Source organism: Ovis aries, chromosome 19 (assembly GCF_016772045.2).
Source record: "Ovis aries strain OAR_USU_Benz2616 breed Rambouillet chromosome 19, ARS-UI_Ramb_v3.0, whole genome shotgun sequence".
Lineage (NCBI taxonomy): Eukaryota > Metazoa > Chordata > Mammalia > Artiodactyla > Bovidae > Ovis > Ovis aries.
In genome coordinates this window covers 46,694,174-46,717,040 of record NC_056072.1, presented here as the reverse complement: position 1 = coordinate 46,717,040, position 22,867 = coordinate 46,694,174, and the positions used below count along the sequence as shown (strand labels likewise).

The 22,867-nt window shown below is 43.6% G+C and overlaps 1 protein-coding gene across 3 annotated transcripts in view; it reads left to right on the top strand.

The window, feature by feature from the left end:
* The window catches only part of CACNA2D3 (calcium voltage-gated channel auxiliary subunit alpha2delta 3), an 879,694-nt gene that overhangs the window by 204,103 nt on the left and 652,724 nt on the right, over positions 1-22,867 (top strand). The window lies entirely within an intron of this gene.

The window sequence follows — 22,867 nt, the reverse complement described above, 5'->3', positions numbered from 1 at the left end:
AGTATCAGTTCTTTAGTGCTCTGCCTTCCTATGGGTCAACTCTCACATCCATACATGACTGCTGGAAAGATCGATCATATATGGGTTTTTATCGGAAGTTAGTCTTTTGGTCTTGGTCAATCTCAACCAAAAAGCAGTATCTCATTTTACTTTATTTTCCTTAACAACTAACATTTGTCATGGTGGGTCCTTTCTGGCTCCCTTCCTGCACTGCGTCAAGGTTTGAGATAAAGTCACAGAGAATGGGGGCAGCGCCACAACGTGGAGAAGGCCCACATGCCAGTCCTTCATCATCTCACAGAGAAGTGTGCCAAGGCCCTCGACTGGTATCTTCCATCAATGTCTTGTGTTTTTCAGACTATAGAGGAAATACTTTCAACTTTTCACCATTGCATATGATGTTGCCTTTATGTTTGTTATATATGGCTTTTATTACGCTGAAGTATGTTCCTCTATACCCACTTTGTTTTTTATCATAAATGGATGTAGAGTTTTGTCATACGTGCTTTCTGCATCTGTGGCGATGATCATATGGTTTTTATTCTTTAACTGCTGATGTGGTATATATCACATGGACTGGTTTGTTGTTGTTGTTCAGTTGCTCAGTCATGTCCAACTCTTTGCAACCCCATGGACTGCAGCACGCTAGGCCTCCGAGTCCTTAACCGTCTCCTAGAGCCTGCTCAAACTCATGTCCAAATTGAGTCAGTGATGCCATCCAACCACCTCACCCTCTGTCGTCCCCGTCTTTCTTCTGCCTTCAATCTTTCCCAGCATCACAGTCTATTCTAATGAGTCAGCTCTTTGTATCAGGTGGCCAAAGTGTTGGAGCTTCCCGTTCACGATCAGTCCTTCAAATGAGTATTCAGGATTGATTTCTTGAACCAAGTCATGTGGTAATGACTCGGGCTTCTTTCAAACTACTACCTCCATGCTAAGACTGAGAGCACATGAGATCCTGCACAGGCCCCTTAAGAGCAGAGTTTCTGTTTCCTGTAGCCTTCTGACTCTCCTGTACACGAGTCCCACTGGGCTTCAAAGCCAGTTGTTCTGAGCGACCACCTTCCTGGTGCAGGACTTTCAGCCTGGGAGCCCATCTGGGGTCCAAGCCTTCTTAGTCCTTTGGAAGAACCTCTGTAGCTGTGATTATCTTCCTGTTTATGGGTAACCTATCTGGGGGTGTGATACTGAGTTATGCTCTTTTCTGCCTCTCCTCCTCATCTCATCGTGGTGCCTTCTTATGTCTTTAGTTGTGAGAAAGCTTTTCTGCTAGTCTTCAGGTCATTGTAGATAGTTTCTCTGTAAGTTGTGGTAATTTTAGTGTGCCCATAGGAGGAGGTGAGCTCAGCTGTCTTGGCCACTCCACCCTCCCTCTCTCCCTTTCTTCTTTCTTTCTTTCCTTCTTTTTTGGTTGGATCTGATGAAGGAAGACTTGGTTTCTGGATAAGACAAGGAGAAAGTGAGTCTTGTGAGGCCATGACTTAACAGGAAAACCATGGCCTTCCCTGGTGTTCTCTGTGCCTGGCTGAAGGAGCTTTTGGTTGTAATGCACAGGCTCGATGCTAGAACTAGGGTGTGTGCCTCCAGGCCCGGCACATGTTTCTCTTCATGTAGCAGCTGGTAAACATGAGCAGCTCACTACCCCCAAGAAACAGAACAAACTGATGTTGTGAGCAAGTTCAAGAGGGTTTTCATAAATCAGAGAATGATGTCATGAAGGAAAATTTGGAGCGATGCTAAAAGTAATTACCAAATTCTTTTCCTGTATCTGGACTTGTTGTCCAGCTGTACGTAGCCTGTCTGGGTCAGGGCACCCATCTAGAGCCCTGCCCCACCCCTGTCAGCTAGCTGTCACAGCGTCCTGCTTATTCTTTTACGATGTTTTGAAAGTTGTGCTTTGTGTATTTCGATTTTGGCTTGCATATTGTCAGCCTGCACCGCAGAACCCCATGATCATGCAGACAAGGACCTCGTGCTCATGCTTCCTTTTATATCTTCAGGACCCAAGCAGCATACCTGGGTGTCTACGAATGAATGACTTGGTCACACTGATAATAATGCTGTCACTGGGGTCAGTGCCTCCTACTTGGCATGAGTATCTGGTCTCCAGGACACAGGGTGGGTTAAGGTCTCAAGCATTTCCTGTGTGTTTGTGCCCTCCCTGCCCTCTCTTCCCCACCAAGTGACCCATTTCTCCTCTGCCTCACAGATGAAATTTGAATTTGGTTTATGTTGTGCATGATTTAAATTATGTTTCTTTATGACAAAGAAAAGAATTTTTTTTTTGCTTTCACATCCAAAGTAAAATGTCATTTAAAATCATGTTTCCTGTTTTCATTGCCTATTTTTATTCTCTGCTTACAAAATCGGTTTTGAAAGATTTCCTGTCACTTTGGTCAAGACCCAGTGGGTCAAGCAGCCTCAAGAAGAGGGGCTCATGGCTACAAAGACCCTGTGTGAAATCACAGTGCTGGCCGCTTCTGTTAACCCAGCAGCAGTCACACCCCATCAGGGAGCCCATGTGGAGATGCTGGGCTCAGCCTGCAGTGCTCTGACTGCCTTGCTCACTGCAGCTGGAGGAAGACGGTGTCGTATGCAGGTGGATGACATGCTTGACACTTGGAAACTAGGTGGATGGGTCAGGGAGAGCTGAACACAGCAGTACTGCATCAAAAGTCTTCTGTCTTTTTCCAGAATATTACATGGTTGTTCTAACAAGACAGACCAGGCAGAAAATAATGCCACTTAATTTATACCCAGGCAAGGTGAAAGAAATCTCAAAAGGTTTGTGGGTGGGATGAAATTACGTTGAATCACTCAAGTGTCACCATCAATATATCCGAATGACAGAACAAAGCAATAATAGTAATAACAATAATAAAAGACCACTAGCTATAATTGTATAAATTACTGGCAGTGAATGAAAGGTTTTCAGGAATGTTTTGAATGTGTATTTAGGATGTTTAACTGGGGATATGTTGCCAGCATCCATTGTCTTTTTTTGTTTTTTTGCTCAGTTTCCCATATGGAGGTAAGGAGCAGCTGGTCCCGTAAACACAGTGAAGTTATTTACGTTTTCTAAATTAGGTTAGGAAAGGAAGATGAAAAGGTAGTTAGGAATTCAATGGCGTTTCATTTACAGTGCATTCAGGGGAGAGTTGACGGCCCTTTCAAATAATCAGAGTCTTTGTTAAAAATCAGCTGGGATATCCTTGATTGCCCATCCCAAGCTGTACAGCCTGCTTGAACAGACAAATAGTGTTTAGTACAATCAAGGACGAATGGGGATTTTTGTGTGTGTGGTTTTTAACTGATGTTTTTGCATGTCAGTTGGGGAGTAAAATCATATCCTTGGGAATATACTTACGAGGACTCCCTTGCTGTATGCCTGGTGATTCCCAAGCATCACCTCATCCGGGTGTTTGATGGTTTTGTAGAGAGGGACTTGTCCAGGGACCCCAGAAGCCATGGTGGCGTCAGCAAGCAGATTGAGTTGAGCAGATAGGCGCAGCTTCAGAGGGGCGATGGACGCACCTAGGCAGCAGCAAAGGCAGACTTGCAGGGGGCGATGCCGGTAGGCAGCTGTTTGGCTGGCTACACGGTGGCCTCTGGTATGGGGCTTTTGGAGCCAAACAGCCTGTCTTCTTGAGAACGTCCCCACACCGTCCAACAAAGGGCTCAGTGAACCTTTTCTCTTGCTGTGCTGAGAGTCTGTCACTACAGTCTTCGTGGCTGTAGACTACATCCGCATGGGAAAATCAGACATGGTAGAGATGAACTGACTGTAGAAAAGTGTGCTTGCTGCTGCTGCTAAATCACCTCAGTCGTGTCCTATTCTATGTGACCCCATAGATAGCAGCCCAGCAGGCTCCCCAGTCCCTGGGATTCTCCAGGCAAGAACACTGGAGTGGGTTGCCATTTCCTTCTTCAATGCATGAAAGTGAAAAGTGAAAGTGAAATCTCTCAGTCGTGTCTGACTCTTAGCGACCCCATGGACTGCAGCCCACCAGGCTTCTCCATCCATGGCATTTTCCATGCAAGAGTACTGGAGTGGGGTACCATTGCCTTCTCCGAAAAGCGTGCTTAGCCTTCTTCTTTTGGCAAAATGAACATAGAGTGGAGTGGGTGGCTGTTCACAGTCATAGGAATTGCTTCTCTGGTAACAGGGAAGGTCATAGACAGGCTTTACTTGATCTTTGTGGGCTTTGAGAAAAAAAATGAAATCACATCTAGAGATATGAAGTGATAAAAAAATGTCCAGATTTAAAGCTTGAAAAATTGAGAGGTGTAGCCACCCAAGGCCCCCATTCCCACCTAGTTACAGTCCAAATGAACTGTCCAGTTGGCTGATTTCCATGCTGCTTCCCTGTCATTTATGTTATGAGGGAGGGCCCCTCTCCTTCTTTGCCCTCCCCAGCCCCCACAAAGAGTTGAGTTTGCAACCCCTGGATCAGTCAGATCAGGGCCGCAGCCTCTTTTAGGGAACATGGCAGAGTGTTTGAATGTATGAGGTCTGAAAACTTATAAGTGGGATATTTGCAACATTTACAATTTAATCTGCAAGAAGTAAGCAGGAGTCACTGTCATTTGACACAGTTTGAAGGCTTCTCTTCTGCTAAGCCACTATCTATTCTCTACGTCTGTTATGCTCTACACCTATTATCTCATTTAAATGTTACAGTTTTGTTTTGGATTTAAAAAAAAAAAAACTTCTTGGCTGGAGGCAAAAGAAAGATTGTTCAGAGGAAAGAGGATAAGAAAGCCCTATAAGGAGACAAAGATTTTCTTTTTCAAGTTTGTGATCGACTGAATGGGACTGCTTCTGAGATTTTCTTCACCTTTAACATTAATTTTAGCTTTTGTTTTCGGCTCTTACCCATAAATCGGGTTTGTTTCGTCGTGCCTTTTCTCTTTCTCAAAGCCATGTAAATAATTCCTGATCTGGTATCATTCACAAAATCAGGAGACAGAAATCAAAGTGATACCCTCTCTCCCCAAATCCCCTCCCCCCAGCACACACTCTGCTACTAGAATGATGGCTGGGATAATATCTCACATGAAGAAGGGGGTGAAAAATATTCAAACTGGTTACATTTGAATATGCAGCACTTATCTCTCTGTGCAGGCATCTTATAGAAAAAATAATTCATCAGACTTTGTTCAAGAAAAAAGAGTATTAAGCCATCATCAACAACAACATCAAGAGCTCACCATGGCAGGAATGGAACAATAAAGAAGTTATTTTGGCAGAATTAACAGGAAGAAATTAGCCCTATGTATCCTTCCTTTTTATTATGGTGTGGTTCATTTGCATATTTTGAAATTTCACATTTGCATAGTCAATGATTTTAAATTAGATTCTCACATTTCCTCTCTGATGTTTGTCATGTGTATAACTTGTCTTAATAAATGAGTTGTTAGCATTTCAAAAACAGTTATCTAACCATTGGTTCAACCCCCCAAAACACAGCGTCCAGTTGCTTTTGCAGTTTTTTTAATAGATTTACTGAGATATAATTCACATACGATACAATTCATACACCTCAAGTATACAGTTCAATTTTTTTTAGTATATTCGTATAATTTGCACACCCATCACCCCAAGATTTTCATCAACCTGAAGAGAAAACCCTGTACCCATTATCAGTATTCTTTCTTCCTCAAAACACTATTCTCCTTACTATTTCTATAGATTTACCTATTCTGGACAGTTCATGTAAATGGAATAAAATAATGTGTGGTCTTTTGTGGCTGGTTTCTGTCACTGAGCACGATGTTTTCAAGGTTTATGCAGAGTATATGTAACACGTATCAATACTTCATTCTCTGTTATGGTGAAGTATTATCCCACCATATGGATGTATCACATCCATTCATTGTTTATTCATTCATCAGTTGATAATCAGTTGAGTTGCTTCCACTTTTTAGCTATAATGAGTAATACTGCTGTGAACATTTGTGTATACATTTTTATATAGACATATGTTTTGATTTCTTTTGTGTATATATAAGGGATTGCTGGCTCACATGATAACTCTATGTTTAACCTTTTGAGGAGCTGTCAGACTTTTCTGAATTGGCTGTGTAATTTTACATTGCTACCACTAGGCTATGGTTTTTCCTGTGGTCATGTATGGATGTGAGAGTTGGACTGTGAAGAAGGCTGAGCGCCGAAGAATTGATGCTTTTGAACTGCGGTGAAGACTCTTGAGAGTCCCTTGGACTGCAAGGAGATCCAACCAGTCCATTCTGAAGGAGATCAACCCTGGGATTTCTTTGGAAGGAATGATGCTAAAGCTGAAGCTCCAGTACTTTGGCCACCTGATGCGAAGAGTTGACTCATTGGAAAAGACTCTGATGCTGGGAGGGATTGGGGGCAGGAGGAGAAGGGGACGACAGAGGATGAGATGGCTGGATGGCATCATGGACTCGATGGACGTGAGTCTGGGTGAACTCCGGGAGATGGTGATGGACAGGGAGGCCTGGTGTGCTGCGATTCATGGGGTCTCAAAGAGTCGGACACGACTGAGCGACTGAACTGAACTGAACTGAACTGAACTGAACCACTAGTGTATGAGAGTTTGACTTCCCCCATATCCTTGACAACACTTGTTTGTTATTTGACATTTTGATTATAGCCATCCTAGTGAGTGTAAAGTAGTATCTCATTGTGTTTTTGACTTGCACTTTCCCAATGACTAATAATTGGGCTTCCCTGGTGACTCAGAGGTTATAGCGTCTGCCTCCAATGCAGGAGACCCAGGTCGGATCCCTGGGTCGGGAAGATCCCCTGGAGAAGGAAATGGTAACCCATTCCAGTATTCTTGCCTAGAGAATACCATGGATGGAGAAGCCTGGTAGGCTATAGTCCACAGGGTTGCAAAAAAATAATAATGTGAGGATGTTTTCATGTGCTTATTATATATCTTATTTGTGTTTCTTCCTTGGAGAAATTTATATTCAAATCCTTTGCCATTTAAAAAATTGTGTTATTTGTCTTTTAATGAGTTATTTATGTATTCTAGATACTAGTACTTACAGTATTTATGGTTTGAACATATTTTTTCCCATACCGTGGGTTGTCTTTTCACTTCGCTTTCCTTTGATAATCCTTTATAACTTTGAGAAAGTATAATTTATTTATTTTTCCTTTTTTGTTGTTTGTACTTTTGGTATCATATCTAAGAAACCATTGCCTAATCCATGAGTGTTCTCTTCTAAGAGTTTTATAGTTTCAGTTCTTACATTTAGGTCTTTGATCCATTCTAAGTTAACTTTTGGATTTAGTGTGAAGTGATGATCCAACTTCATTTCTTCATGTGAATATCAGTTATTCCACCATCATTTGTTTAAAAGTATCATTGTAATTTAAGGTGAGTTCCTTTCAGCTGTGACATTTAATCGGCCCACTGCGGCGGCTGCTGCTGCTGCTGCTAAGTTGCTTCAGTCGTGTCCGACTCTGTGCGACCTCATAGATGGCAGCCCACCAGGCTTACCCGTCCCTGGGATTCTCCAGGCAAGAACACTAGAGTGGGTTGCCATTTCCTTCTCCAATGCATGAAAGTGAAAAGTGAAAGTGAAGTCGCTCTTAGCGAACTCATGGACTGCAGCCTACCAGGCTCCTCCGTCCATGGGATTTTCCAGTCAAGAGTGCTGGAGTGGGGTGCCATTGCCTTCTCCGAATCGGCCCACTGCTGTCACCTAAAGAGTTGTATCCTTACAGCTGTAATCACAATAGGGCTGCTGACTCTGATAAGTGATGTTATCTGAAAAGCTATGTTTCCATGTCATCTCATTTGATACTCAAAATCTTCTCTGAGTTGGGCAGTGTTATTACCAGTTATTAACCCATGTGTTAGGTAAAGCAGCTGAGGCCCAGTTTATTATTATAAGAAACCTATTATACTGTTGGCTGTAGGTAGTTGAGATTTCAACCTAGACAGGCTTTTTTCAACCTCTGTCCTATACTGCCCGTCCTCAGGTTCTTAATAAGATCCCATAAACAGTGGCTGCCAGGGGCAAGTAACTATGTTAAGTGCTTAAAGTGAATGATCTCAGCACTTTTCATAGCATAAAGTTCATCAGAATAACCCAGGAGAAGATGGCGTTTCAGTCATCTGAGTTTGCAGTTCTTATGAGTTCACAGGTAATGCTGCTGCTGGTGGTTAAAGGGCCACATTTCAGGCAGAAAGGGAGTCACCCATTGCTTCTCAAACCTGACTGTACATTGAAATCACTTGAAGGCTTACAAAATACTTATGTCTGACTGCTCTGTCAGGGTTCTCATTGACTTGGTTTAGGGTGTAGCCTTGGCAGGAAGTTTTCATAAACTCTCCAGGAGATTCTCATGTGCAGCCTGAGTAGTGTCATCTCATCCTGCAGTGAGCTCCAGGGGTAGTCACTTGAGTCTTTTAGAGGTGACCTCCAGAGTCTGACTGACTTGCTTAAGGTCATACGGCTGCTAAGTAGAAGAGCTGGAATTTTACTTCAGGTCTGTCTAAGTCCAGCTTCTAACTCTTGCATCCACACCTTGCAGTGGCTTCCCTTCTGAAGGCAATTTGTAAGGGACCCTCAGTAAAGTGGGTGACGTCCCCTCTCCTGAAGGAGCCCTTGGAGAGGGTCATTCAATGCCTATGCCCCTGGTCTGCTGAACCCCTCCCAAACCCTCCTCATGCAAGGACTCTGTTCTCTTGTGGCGTGCCTATGGGACCTGGGCACAGGGATTCACTTCTTGCTGCTTTGACAGAATTGGGATGTGGGGTCCCAGTCCCTCTAAATCAAGTTTGTTCATGTTCTCTCATTTATCAGGTTACTTTATGAGGGAATTGGGCGGGGCAGGGTGAGCTATGCTTTCAGCTAATGTCTGTTGAGAGTAGGATGAAATACTCATTTCTTAAGAGAATTCCTATGATTTCAAGGAGAAGAAAATAAAGGTTTGGGAATAAATAGGGGCTCAATTTACTCGTCTTCTCTTCTGCCTAAGCCACCTGTGTGGCCTGTGTGTGAGTGTGCATACTCGTCTCGCCTGTCGTGTCTGTCCTCAGCCTCAGATCCTTTAACATCGTACTCTCGTTGTGAGCTGTGCCCCATAAGTGGCAAAGGGAAGGGGCTCCGGGCAGGAGCAACAGCATGTGTGAGGGTGGAGAGTGAGCAGAGCACATGGCAAGTTGAAGAAGTTGAAAGAAAGATGAAATAGGGGATAGGGTTGGAGGGAACAAGACAACGGAACATTGGGAGATCTGGGGGGTGATGGGGCAGCACAGGGCCTGTTGAAGTGGGATTAATGTGATCTATTTGTGTGGTCATTTGAAATGCTTCTCTTGATTCCCCCCTACTGAGGCCACGGCTGGGTCCATCTTGCTCCCTGCCTTCCTGCAGCAGCTCACTACCTGGCTTGAGGATCCAGGAGGTGTTCGCTGAAAGGTTGGAGTGCCCTTCTGAGACTGCGGGAAGCTGCGGGAGGGTTTGCACTTTTGTCTCTGCATCACTTTCACTTGCTGTCTACCTTTCCCTTTGTGGAGAGGGCAGCTCTGCCGTCTCGCCCCCTTTTCTCTCTGTTTTTCAATGTTCACCCTCCCTTACCTCAGAAGGGTACACAGCCCTTCCAGTAATCGGAAGCGTTTCTGTGAGAGGGCTCCTCCAGATCTCAGTGGGAGGCTTGGCTCCTCTGTCCTCTGTCCCTCTCCTCCAGCTGACTGTGCTGTGCTGGCTGGAGAGAACGAAGCCAAGAGCACTGCTTTATTTTCAGCTACATTTAGCAGACGAATCGGTTCTGGATTGTCTGACTTTGGGGTGTCCGACCTGCCCCTTTGGCATCTCCTTGCAGAAGAAAGGTGATGTGGATCATGCCTGGCATTGCAGTGTTCTCCCAGGGGACAGCGGGCAATGCTCCAAGGTTTCCCTTGGTCCTCCTGCAGCCCTGGTTTGTCTGAGGGAAGGCAAGGATGCAGAGTAGAGAGAACATTTGGGGAAGAAAACTCTTGGTAACCTGAGCTTGTCAGCCCCAGACTTTTAGCAGAGTGTAGGCTGGTGTCCAGTGTGGGCAATCCTAGGCTAGCCTCTCATGAAGTGCTGGGAGCCCAGGAATCTCACACATATAGATGCCTGACAATTTTAATAGCTGCATGTATATTTTAATCCTTCATAGAACAGATGTAACTGCCCTTTAAAACTAATTTATCTAAGCTATGTGCGTTGATTTAAAGAAATATAGTCAGGAAAGGTGAGATGAGGAGATGGGTTGTGGTCTAATTTGGGGGTGGTAGATGTAGATTTTCTAGGACCCTGTCATTAGGGAAGGGAACAGGTCAGATGTACTGGATGTAAATAGAGCGACCCATGCTGACCTGGTGTGAAACAATGCGTAACAAATAGAACAAGACTTATAGCATAATACAGTAGTATTTGTATAAATTGAATGCATGTAAAGCAACGTGCATTTTACATAAACACACACACAGTGAAGGGTGTCTATCATATTCATTAGAGTGGATGTTTGTGGGGGCAGGGGATAAGAGTGTGGGTCAGAGCTGAAGGGGGAAGTATATAAATCAAGAGGGGGCCTTGCATGGTGGTCATATGATAGGAGTATGAGTAACTCAACCTTCAGTCTGAGTTGTAGGTACACACACACACTGAGCTATCTGTCCACAGGACGATAGACTGAGAAATTGCATAGTATGGTAGTATGCTAACATATAGGATTTCCCAGGTGGCTTAGTGGTTAAGAATCCACCTGCCAATGCAGGAGACATAGGAGACACCAATTCAGTCCCTGGGTCAGGAAGATGCCCTGGAGGAGGAAATGGCAACCCACTCCAGTATTCCTGCCTGGGAAATCCCATGGACAGAGGCCTGGCGGGCTATAGTCCATGGGATCACAAAGAGTTGAACGACTGACAAAGCCCCTGTCTCTCATTTCTGTAGCTGCACCAGTCTCTTTAGTTTAAGAATTCCTTTTAAGTGGGTATGCCTTTAACAGCCTGACTAATTAGTGCCTGCTTGCTTGACTTGTGCGGTCTCTGCATTAGCAGAAAACAGAGCTAATTCCCCACTGTTTGAGGTTGAAGGCCCCGCGGGGAGGACTAGGTTAGATCTTTTGGGTGGAGGAAGATTTGTTGCCACAGCCCTTTTGCTGTTTCTGATAGCTTGATTTTGTGCCTCTGAAGTCCCAAGTCTTATTGTTTTATCTTTTCCTGTCTTTTTGTCATTTGCAATATTGTCCCAATCTCATTCCCTGCACCACCACCCCCTCCCACTATCCCATGAATCAGCCAGGTAAATAATTATATAACACTGGACATCTGTATGTGTATCTTCAAAGTAATTTACCAGGAAGATGCACTATACCGTGGGCAGCCGTATCACCTGGAATGCTTTATAATTTGTTTCACTGCTCACATGAAGCCCATCCTGGTCATTAAGATGTAGTCTGGCTTTTGCCTCCAAAGGGTTTGGGTGCCTTAAGTGAGAGCCTTGTCAGACCTAGTGGCTTTTGGCAGGGCTCTGGGAGTGCACCCCTAGGGCAGGCAACATTGGTAAATCGTAATCACAATGCAGGACAAGCAAAGGAGTAAACTGTTCTGAAACTGTGCTATAAATTGTCATCCGTGATGACTTTTTTATTATGGAGGTTAAATTACAGCAATCACCAGCGCACAAAGGCGCTGCAGTAAGAAAACATTTGGGAACAATGTTTTTCTTCTAAGGCTTGAGTGATGGGTGTGCAGGAATAAAACACCATAACCTGTTTACTGTGGGCCAGAAAGGAAAATATGAACTATTGCCCACTGCAAGGGAACACTCTCTTTTTCTTTTATGTACTTAACAGGCTATGAGTGTGTTGCTGTTGCCACAGGGAGAGATGATAAACTTGACTGGAAGACAAGTTCCAGCTATGTTTTTCTTCTTTCTGTATCTTCTCTCCTTCTCCCTTCCCCCGCCCAACCTGTTTGTGTGTGTGTGTTTGTGTTTATATCTATTTAGGCTAGGATGAGCTAGGACCAAACAAGCCAGAGAGCAACATCATCTCAGTGATGAGCTGCTTACAGATGCTGTCTTTCTCAAGTTTCCCAAGCATGCCATCAAAAGGGCTTGTATATGGTGCATCACTTGATTCAGTGGTGAAGAAGAGGGACTTTGGAACTCCCTGAATCCGGAAGCCGGGTGATTTAGGGAAGTTCATTTCTCTCTCTGAGCCTCAGGATCCTCAACTGCAAAATGAGAGAAGGGACTTAATGTCATTCTTGGGGACCTGTAAAGCATGTGTTCCAATTCTGCACACACAGGAAGTGCTTAGTAATTGTTTCTTCTCATTATTATTGTCTAGCAGCAGCAGCAGCAAAGGCATCCCTTTGTAGTGGCTGTACTGGCCTTATGTTGCCGTCTTTAGAATTTATATATAAAAGCAACTGTGTTAACTCTGGAAGTTCATTTTGTTATTGCAGAGAGCTTATCACCCTCCATTATTTCTCATTTTATTTACAATGAAACCAAAACCCATTCATTGGCAAGGCTATTGCAAGATCCTGGTCCTGCCCGCCTTTCCCAGCCTCACTCCTGCCAAGTTATCACACAGACCTTCTCCTTGTTTTATGAGCTCACCAAGACCAGTTCTCTCTGCAGGGCCCCTTCTTGTGGGGTTCTCTCTGAGTGGAATCTTCCTTGGCAGATCTGGTTCCTCTTTTTTATTCAAGATTTAGCTCAGATTCTCCTTCTTAAGGCAGCCTTCCTTGGTGAGCTTGCCTACGATAGAATCTGCTCCTATCCTATGCAAAACGCCACCCTCACTCTCCAGCCTAACCATTGTCCTCTCATTGCTGGTTTATGCCTCTTCTTATGGAATTCATCAATATCTGAAATTATCTTTTAATGTATCTGGCATTTGTTTTCTTCCTCACCAGATTTTAAGCCCCAAGAGGAGGAACGTGTAACCTGTTCACCTAGGACAGTGCTGTCTATAGTACAGATAAATCAGAGGTATCCCTTGAATGAGGAACGAATGTTTGCAGGAGACCAGATTGGAATATTTTACCTATGAAAATATTAGAAACTCAATTTAAATAAATCCTGATTAATAGCCTTTTAAACTAGTAGAAACAACTTTTTTTTTTTTTTGGAGAGTAAGTTGTAAGATGTACTGTAGTCGGTAGAACTAAAACTACTATTGACACCACTGGTTCCTGGTAATTACAGGGTGGAAAATAATATGCAATATAATTGTCAAACCTTAATTTTCTCATGGCTTTAAAGAGTATAATTTGTGATGACCTGTAAATATTTATTGAATAATTAATTATGAATTTTATGTGCATGTATTTAATGATACTGTAGGGTTATTTTTTGGAGGAAAGATTTCCCCAAGGGTGATGAGTAACAGTGCTTAACTCATTTTTGACTGTGACAAAGGACAAAGAAAAGTGACAATATTGCAAGAGAAATGATGTTAGAACATTTAGGTTATAGGCAACCAAAATCCTATTGACTTTTAAAAAATACTTGGAAATATTACTTCCACTATCGTTATTCTTTAATTTGAGCTCATAGTGTTCCCCCAACAATATTTTGTTTTGAAAAAGTTCAAACATACAGAAAAATTGAAAGTTTTACCCCCCAAAACTATACTTATCTGTATGCTTATCACCCATATCTGTCCATCCACCCATCCCATCTGTTAATACGTCTTATTTTTGGTGCATTTCAAAACAAATTGTAGGCTTTTGGTAATATTGCTAACAATCCATTTTTTCATTGGAAAAGAAATGTGTTTTATGGAGGTTGGGTTGATATTTAAGTCTAACGTTTTGCATGCAAAGGTTCAAAGTGAAGTTTAGTGAAGTTTTCAGCCTAATTAAGCAGAAGCCAAAGACTTTTGGGGCTCTTTCCTTAGGTTTGAAATGATATGCTGTTGCCATGTGCACTATGTTAGGCAGATACAGTGCTGACCGATTTCAAACTTCTGAAAGTGTGAGGAAAGACACAGAAATCTCTCCAGGTGTTTCAAACAGGAAGAGCTTGAACATAGAGAATTCAAGGCTGAGGGAAGCAATATCAGAGAAAGCCAATTCTCATTTTTAGGAAACCAAGAAATTTGGGGATACCAGGTGATATGCCACCTATAATTTCAGCTGCCTTCAGTACTGAGGTAGATGATTTGCTAGAACATGCTAGAAGCTTCTGGCAAAGTCTCCTTCTGCTGTCCAGCTGAAAAAGCCTCCAGCTGAAGCTCAAATACCTGTGGCTCATTGCTTTACGGTCAGTATGACAGCTCTGCTTCTCCTGTTCTTGCATGTCTCCCAGGAGGCCTCTCACTTTCTGAATCCAACCTGTACCCTGCCTGGAGGATACTGGGAAATGAAGTACCTGGGCTACAAGCCTCTGCTATACAGGGATACCAATAATAAGCACAAGCGTATTTACTAGTAGGAAAATGTATACGTATAATTCTATCCCTGGCCTGTTGAGAGAAGTAGTTAGCCACTTCAGTAGTTTTTCATGGAATATGTGCAGTATTCTAGTGTCATTGGTGATACAAATGATAGTCTTTTGCTATTGGAAATGTTTAGAATTAAAATCCATGACTTGTATCCTGTCATACTGAACTTGAATAGATTCACACTGACCAAACAAGTATGTTTGGGTGGATAGATGAATGACTGGTGGAAAATGAGCTTATCTAATGATGTGTCAGCAAAGTGTATGTTTCAAGTGGTCTCTTAAGGGCCCAAGGATGGGAATCTTTCCAAAGTGCAGAAGAATAAAATGGAAATGATGGACTGACACAGCGTGGAGTTGTGTTTACTGGGAAGGTCTGCCTGGCCTGGAGCCGTGTAGAATCATTTATGGCCCTGCTCCCGCCCCCCAGGGCTCTCCAGGATTCCATGTTAGACCTGCATAATCAGGGTAATGCATGTTTTGGACAGATTTGAGCTCAAAGGACACCTGCCCCTTCTGGCATGGATGTCTGCTGTGTTCTGCCTTCCAAGTATCCAACTCTCCAGCTCAGGCAGCTGCATTTTGCCTTTCTTTCTTCATTCTAGGCCATAGTGGGGTGGGGTGATGGGTGACACATGGCCCAGGCCTGGACAGTTTGTGTGTTTCTCTCCTTGACAGTCGTTTATCTCAGGATGAGTGCTTGACTTGGGTCAGCCCAAAGAAACCCCACTAGGGACTTTTTTTCAGAAAAATAAGTGTAGCTCAGCTGCTGGGATATACTGTGGAGATGCCACAGCTATGTTCCCTTAGCTCCATAAGGGGAGTGCTTGCTGAGGACAAAGCCCATCAGTGATACAGGCCATGCATTCAGGCTCACACATACGGACATGGAGGTACATGGTGATAAGGTTGAGACTCTGAATGCTGCTGTGGCTACAGCTGGCATTAGGCTGTGCATTTTACTTTTATGTGCCAATAGTTTTCTCTCCTCCCACTTTTTTTTTTTTTAAGTTGAGCCAGTTTGCTATATCTGTCCCAGTGTGTCTTACACACCACTCATTTAAAAAACCAAGAACCTGAGTCCATTCTATAGTTTTACCGCAGGGCACCTCTTTTGGACCTAGATGTTTCTGCATTGAGGCACTGCCACCCACCTTCCCTTTTGGTATCCATCTGGGCTGTAACCCCCTGAAAGCGGACTTGGCACCCTTTGCTTCAGTACCTTGTAGAACTGTCAGCTCTCCATAGCGGGAATTAAGTCTACTTTGAATGAATAAATAGCTCCTCCCTCTGCTTTCAGAATTTACTTCTGGGCTGTGGCTGATTGAAGATCCATAAAAGTTAGGGGTCTCCTGACCCTCACCTGCACGATGTTCTTGGCACAGGCCACCTTGGCCTCAGAACTTGCTTAAGGTTCCTATACATCCTGGCTACATTGTAAACACTGAGCTAATATGACTATTGACCAACCAATGTATTCCTCTTTGATGCCTCGGGCTCAGATCACAAACAAAATCACTTGTTAATTTCCAGTCTCTAATGTGAAGCCTGGCCTGATCAGATCATTTCATAACAGTGCCTAAATTGAAGTAGACATAAATATGTGTTGCTTCCTAGTCCTTCGTAAGGGGGTTGCAAAGTAATTACAAGCATGCAAGAACAAAGCTGTGAGAGAATCACTGTGTGGTCTTATTAATGTCTCTTTCATCAAGTCATTTTTGTAAGACTGTGTGTGTATGTGTTTTCCATTTGGGGCATTGGAGTTGGTTCATTCAGATTTGCATTCCTTAGAGGGAAAGCTGTGTTAGCGTTATGATTCCAAGACCCTCGAATCATCACCAGGCTGTTCAATTGTAAAATGTGATGTGATTGGGAAAGTGGGACTTGTTCCAGATGAAGCTGGTTTATTATCAGCAGTCTGTGGTTTTCTGATAATAGATGTTGTGCTTCCCTCTCTCCCCCACCTTTCTTTTCTATGCAACATCCTTTAATCTACTTCCTGGTACTCTCTGATTTTCCATGAAATCCACCCCTTCCTTACTCTCAGTCCATACGGTTTGGATGGAAGAGATTCTAGGCCTAAGTATGAGGCCTTGGTTTGTCTATTCAGTAGCTAGCACAGTCCTTACCACAGGGTATAAAGTCCACGGTGCTCTGGCTTCAGGATCTCCCTGACCTCACGTCTTGCCATTTTCTCCTTCACTCACTGAATTCCACTTCTCACCTCTGAGCCTTTGTATCTGTTGTCTCCTTTACCTGACCTGTTTTCTCCTCAGACAGCCACCTGGTTTGCCCTGTACTTCATTCTGGTCTCAGTTCAGATGTCAGTTCTGAAAGAAGCATTCCCTGTCATCCTCACTAAGATAGCATCTCTGGCTCTTTCACATGAGCTAATAACATCCTACCTTGTGTAAGCACCTTTGAGTTAGATTTCTGTTCTTCACTGGTAAAGAAGTCCAGATGGGAATGCTGCTTTTGTTCAAGCTCCTTCAGTGTTTCTCCTCACTCTGCTTCTAGGTCCTAGCATTCCAGACTCACCAGGGGCTGGTCCCCGCAGTAGAGCCCTGGGGTAGATCCCTGACATAGGCCTAAGTTGGAGCTACAGTGCCTGTCTGCTCCCAGCCAGGTAACTCAATGGAGATTTAGTGGGAGGCTGTGCAGAGAGATGATGTGCCTAGAAGTATAATGTAGAGACAAATTCAGAGTCAGAATACACAACCTTCCTTCTGACCTGAAGGGAACCCTAAGGTTGGCTCACCCTGTCATTTGGTGTACACACACACACACACACACACACACACACACACACACACACACACGGGACGGCATGGCAGGAATATAAAGTCTGGGGAAGGGGACCTCGTGTTATTGCCACTAGCATCCCCTTCTGTAAGAGCTCAAAGTGCTGAGAATCTGGAAATGTTAAGAGCCTCTTCAGCTGTTGATAGCCAATAGGTCTGGAGCACTTTCTCCGTTCATCCATCTGCTGATCCTTCAGATAGATGCAGATCTTTGCATTGTTTTAGCTCTTGAAATGACCCTTGTATAGGGTATTTATCTGTACTATCTCTGCTTTTCAAGCTACAGTGAGGCCTTTTGTTTTGTTTTTCTGTTTTTATAGTCTAACTGTGTAGCATAGGGCCTTAGTCAATAATCAGTTCAGTCACTCAGTCATGTCCAACTCCCAGGACCCCATGGACTGCAGCATGTCAGGCTTCCCTGTCCATCACCAACTCCTGGAGCTTGCTCAACCTCATGTCTATTGAGTCAGTGATGCCATCCAGCCATCTCACCCTCTGTCATCCCCTTCTCCTTCTGCCTTCAATCTTTTCCTACATTGGAGTCTTTGCCAGTGAGTCAGTTCTTCGCATCAGGTGGCTAAAGTACTGGAGTTTAAGCTTTAGCATCAGTGAATGAACATTCACGTTCAATGAATATTCAGAATTTCCTTCAAGATTGACTGGCTGCATCTCCTTGTAGTCCAAGTGACTCTCAAGAGTCTACTCCAACACCGCAGTTCAAAAGCATCTGTTCTTTGGGGCACAGCTTTCTTTATGGTGCAACTCTCACATCCATACATGACCACGGGAAAAACCATAGCCTTGACTAGACGGACCTTTGTTGGCAAAGTAATGTCTCTGTTTTTTAATATGCTATCTAGGTTGGTCCTACCTTTTCTTCCAAGGATCAAGCGTCTTTAAATTTCCTGCCTACAGTCACCATCTGCAGTGATTTTGGAGCCCCCCAAAATAAAGTCTGTCACGTGTCCACTGTGTCCCCATCTATTTGCCATGAAGTGATGGGACTGGTTGCCATGATCTTCGTTTTCTGAATGTTGAGCTTTAAGCCAACATTTTTACTCTCCTCTTTCACTTTCATCAAGAGGCTCTTAAATTCTTCTTCATTTCCTGCCCTAAGGGTGGTGTCATCTGCATATCTGAGGTTACTGATATTTCTCCCAGCAATCTTGATTCCAGCTTGTGCTTCTTCCAGCCCAGCGTTTCTCATGATGTACTCTGCATGTAAGTTAAATAAGCAGGGTGACAATATTCAGCCTTGACGTACTCCTTTTCCTATTTAGAACCAGTCTGTTGTTCCATGTCCAGTTCTAACTGTTGCTTCCTGACCTGCATATAGGTTTCTCAGGAGGCAGGTCAGGTGGTCTGGTATTCCCATCTCTTTAAGATTTTCCACAGTTTATTGTGATCCACACAGTCAAAGGCTTTGGCATAGTCAATAAAGCAGAAATACACGTTTTTCTATAATTCTCTTGCTTTTTTCAGTGATCCAGCGGATGTTGGCAATTTGATCTCTGGTTCCTCTGCCTTTTCTAAAACCAGCTTGAACATAGTTCACGGTTCACGTATTGCTGAAGCCTGGCTTGGAGAATTTTGAGAATTACTTTACTAGCATGTGAGATGAGTTCAATTGTGCAGAATTTTGAGCATTCTTTGGCATTGCCTTTCTTTGTGATTGGAATGAAAACTGACCTTTTCCAGTCCTGTGGCCACTTCTGAGTTTTCCAAATGTGCTGGCATATTGAGTGCAGCACTTTCACAGCATCATCTTTCAGGATTTGAAATAACTCAACTGGAATTCCACCGCCTCCTCTAGGTTTGTTTGTGATGATGCTTCCTATGGCCCACTTGACTTCACACTCTAGGATGTCTGACTCTAGGTGAGTGATCACACCATCATGATTATCTGGGTCATGAAGATCTTTTTTGTACAGTTCTTCTGTATATTCTTGCCACCTCTTCTTAATATCTTCTGCTTCTGTTAGGTCCATACCACATCTGTCCTTTATTGAGCCCATCTTTGCATGAAATGTTCCTTTGGTATCTCTAATTTTCTTGAAGAGACCTCTAGTCTTTCCCATTCTGTTGTTCTCCTCTATTTCTTTGCATTGATCGCTGAGGAAGGCTTTCTTATCTCTCCTTGCTATTCTCTGGAACTCTGCATTCAGATGTTTATATCTTTCCTTTTCTTGGGGATGGTCTTGATCCCTGTCTCCTGTACAGTGCCACGAACCTCCGTCCATAGTTCATCAGGCACTCTGTCTGTCAGATCTAGTCCCTTAAATCTGTTTCTCACTTCCACTGTATAATCGTCAGGGATTTGATTTAGGTCATACCTGAATGGTCTAGTGGTTTCCCCCACTTTCTTCAATTTAAGTCTGAATTTGGCAATAAGGAGTTCGTGATCTGAGCCACAGTCAGCTCCCGCTCTTGTTTTTGCTGACTGTATAGAGCGTCTCCATCTTTGGCTGCAAAGAATGTAATCAGTTTGATTTTGGTGTTGGCCATCTGGTGATGTTCACGTGTAGAGTCTTCTCTTGTGTTGTTGGAAGAGGGTGTTTGCTATGACCAGTGCATTCTCTTGGCAAAACTCTATCAGCCTTTGCCCTGCTTCATTCTGTACTCCAAGGCCAAATCTGCTTGTTACTAGTGAGTAACATTTCTTTGTCTTGTAGATGAAGAAACTAGGTCACAGAGCTGTGAAGTGACTTGCCAGAAATCACACAGTTAGTAAGTAGAAGAGCTTGGACTTGGGCTTATCCATATTCGTGTATTATTTACTTTAATAATATGCAAAAATAATGCAGTAGTTGTACATTTTTTCTGTGTCCCCTAGAGATATGTTAGAATGTTTATAACAAGAGTGTCATAGGCTACTTATGCACTGCATATTTAGTGAACCATGCTTAAGTGTAAATGATAGGTATTAGAGAGAATGAAAGATGGGCGGATAGGTTCAGACTCTGAGACAGTTGCAATAGAAATCTATGCACAAAGATGTTCTATGTGGTGATGGGACTGAGTGTTATAATAGAGACATACAATTCTGCAGAAATGTATAGGAGATGGTGATTGATGTTGGTTTCTGCCAGGAGAGGGCTCTGAGAACAGGTGGAAAAGGCAGATGAATTAAAGGAAGAACCATGTGATCAATGACTTAGGAGGGGGCATCTCCCTAGCCTTGTGTTCCTTCCTAACTTGTAGGTTAGATGACAAAACATTGGTAAGAACAGAGTTGAAGAAATTACTGAGCAGTTTAAACTTCTAAAACCCCGCCTGGATCCCAGGAGGTGAAACTGACGTCAGTAAAGAGAGTGTCTAAGATGCCTGACCAGCACTGGTTTTAGGTTGACAAGTGGGGTGCCTGGCTCTGGGCAGACATGGTACCTCTGAAGCCTAATCTGGGCTGAAGCTGCTTGGACAAGGAGGCACCAGGCCTTGGCTCTCTGTCTGGGGCTCGAAGCAGGAAGCCTTGGGCCTGGATGGGAGTGGGTCTGGGGAGCCCTCCACCCCGTGCCGCTGTGTGTTCACAGGCGCCTGCACACCTCAGAACAGTTTACTGTCCAGGCTGTTTGGAGTGAATGTTCTTGGATAGTAAGCACTGGAAACAGATTTATTGCATTAAAGGCATTCTTAAATTGTTTCTTCCTCTTGGGAAAATGTGTTTAATCTAGAGAAGTACTTCCATATCTTTGGTAAATTTAAGGCTCACTTGAGAAGCTTTTAAAATGCAGATTTGTAGGCCCTCCTTGGAGGGCTGATTTGGTAAACTTGGAGGAGGACTGGGGAGCTGAAATTTTAAAAACATCCTTACCTTTCCTTCCCACCTCCACCTGCCAGAAGGATTTCAGCCAGAGAGGTTGTGGAATCTTATTTTGAAAAGCATTTAGCCAGAGCAGAAATTTCTGAAGGAGAGCATATCAGATACACCTCTACTGTTCAGGAAGGAAGTATTAGAGTATGTCTTTTATCTATTTTTGTGTATGTCTTATAATGTACATAGTAGAGAAATAGTACACTAAGATAATGTACACAGTAGTAATATTTATTAATTTGTTTATAAATGTACCTATTTGTAGGTACAAATGTACCTATTTGTGATAACTTTTTTGCTGCTAAGGATATGCATGTGAAAAAATTCAGAAAGTTTAAAGGAAATCTGGGGGATTTATATTGCTGAAATAGACCAGGCCTAGTGTGTCACAGGTAATTAGAGGAAGTAGTAACAGAGTATTCTACTTCACTTATAATTAGTGAATAATAAGCATTATTATTAAGGTGCCCTGCCCCTCTCTGTCTCTCTCACTCACTCATCTCTCTGTTTCCAGGAGCCCATCTCCCTGTGGTTTTACCAGGGAGTGCCTTATTACCTGGTGGCTGGCTCTCTGATTAGGCTGTGAGTTCCTCCAAGGCAGAGCCAGTGCATCCTTATTCAGCTTTGTTTCTCTGGGTCTACCACAGTGTCTGAGTCCTCCAATGTTTGGTAACTATATCAAGATGAGAGGAAGGGAAGGACTCTCTTCTCTGTTTTCTGTCACTGTCCTTGACATAATGGGAACCCTGTGTGTGTGCTCAGTCATGTCTGACTCTTTGCAACCCCATAGACTGTAGCCCGCCAGGCTCCTCTGTCCATTGCCATTTCCTCCTCCAGGGGATTTTCCCAACCCAGGGATTGAACCTGAGTCTATTGCATCTCCTGCGTTGGCAGGCAGATTCTTTACCATTGTGCCACCTGGGAAGCCCAGTGGGAACCATTAACAAGAGCGAATTGTGTTTTGGCAGAGATAAATGATTTCCCCCATACAGTTCTTTTCAGTCTAGTATGCCATATGACCAGAAGGTGTCTATTCCCTAGGGAGCTTCTCTTTGGATGGAGACATAGATTCACAGGACCTGGTTTGGGTTCTGACTGGGCTGTAACCTTCATATAAATTATTTTTCCTCTGGCAAGTGAGGAGTGTCTCTGTGTTGCCATCAATGAAATAAGGGAGTTGGAGTGACCCAAATTCCAGGGATTCTTTTTTTTTGCCTTCATCATTTTTGCCTCATTTGAGTATCACCTATAAAAATGTTGAACTATGTTTTTTCTTTACATTGAATTCCTTAAATTTATTTAAAAAGCTGCCTTCAGATTACTAGCATTGGAGTAAAACCAACTGGCAATAAAAGAAGACGTGTAAGGCAGTAGCTGCTGCTGCTGGTAAGTCGCTTCAGTTGTGTCCGACTCTGTGCGACCCCATAGACAGCAGCCCACCAGGCTCCCCCGTCCCTGGGATTCTCCAGCCAAGAACACTGGAGTGGATTGCCGTTTCCTTCTCCATAAGGCAGTAGAGTGACCCCGGAACAGCCTTGCTCAGTTCTAGCTCACTGCTTTGACCTGCAGGGCTTGCAGCCAGGGGCCTGTGGGGAGAGGGAGATGAGTCCACATTGGAAAGGCGTTAGAGATTCAGAATGCTCGGCTGATTCTTCCCTTTTCCTTGTCTCAATCATGAGACTGGAAGGAAAGTTGGAAAAGACATACTTTTATCTCTCTGAGGTTCAGTGTTATTTAATACGGTGTCTAGTGACTACCTACTGTCACTTCCCAAAGTACCTGAATCCCTATGCTACCCCTACTGGCCTCTGCCTCTGACCCT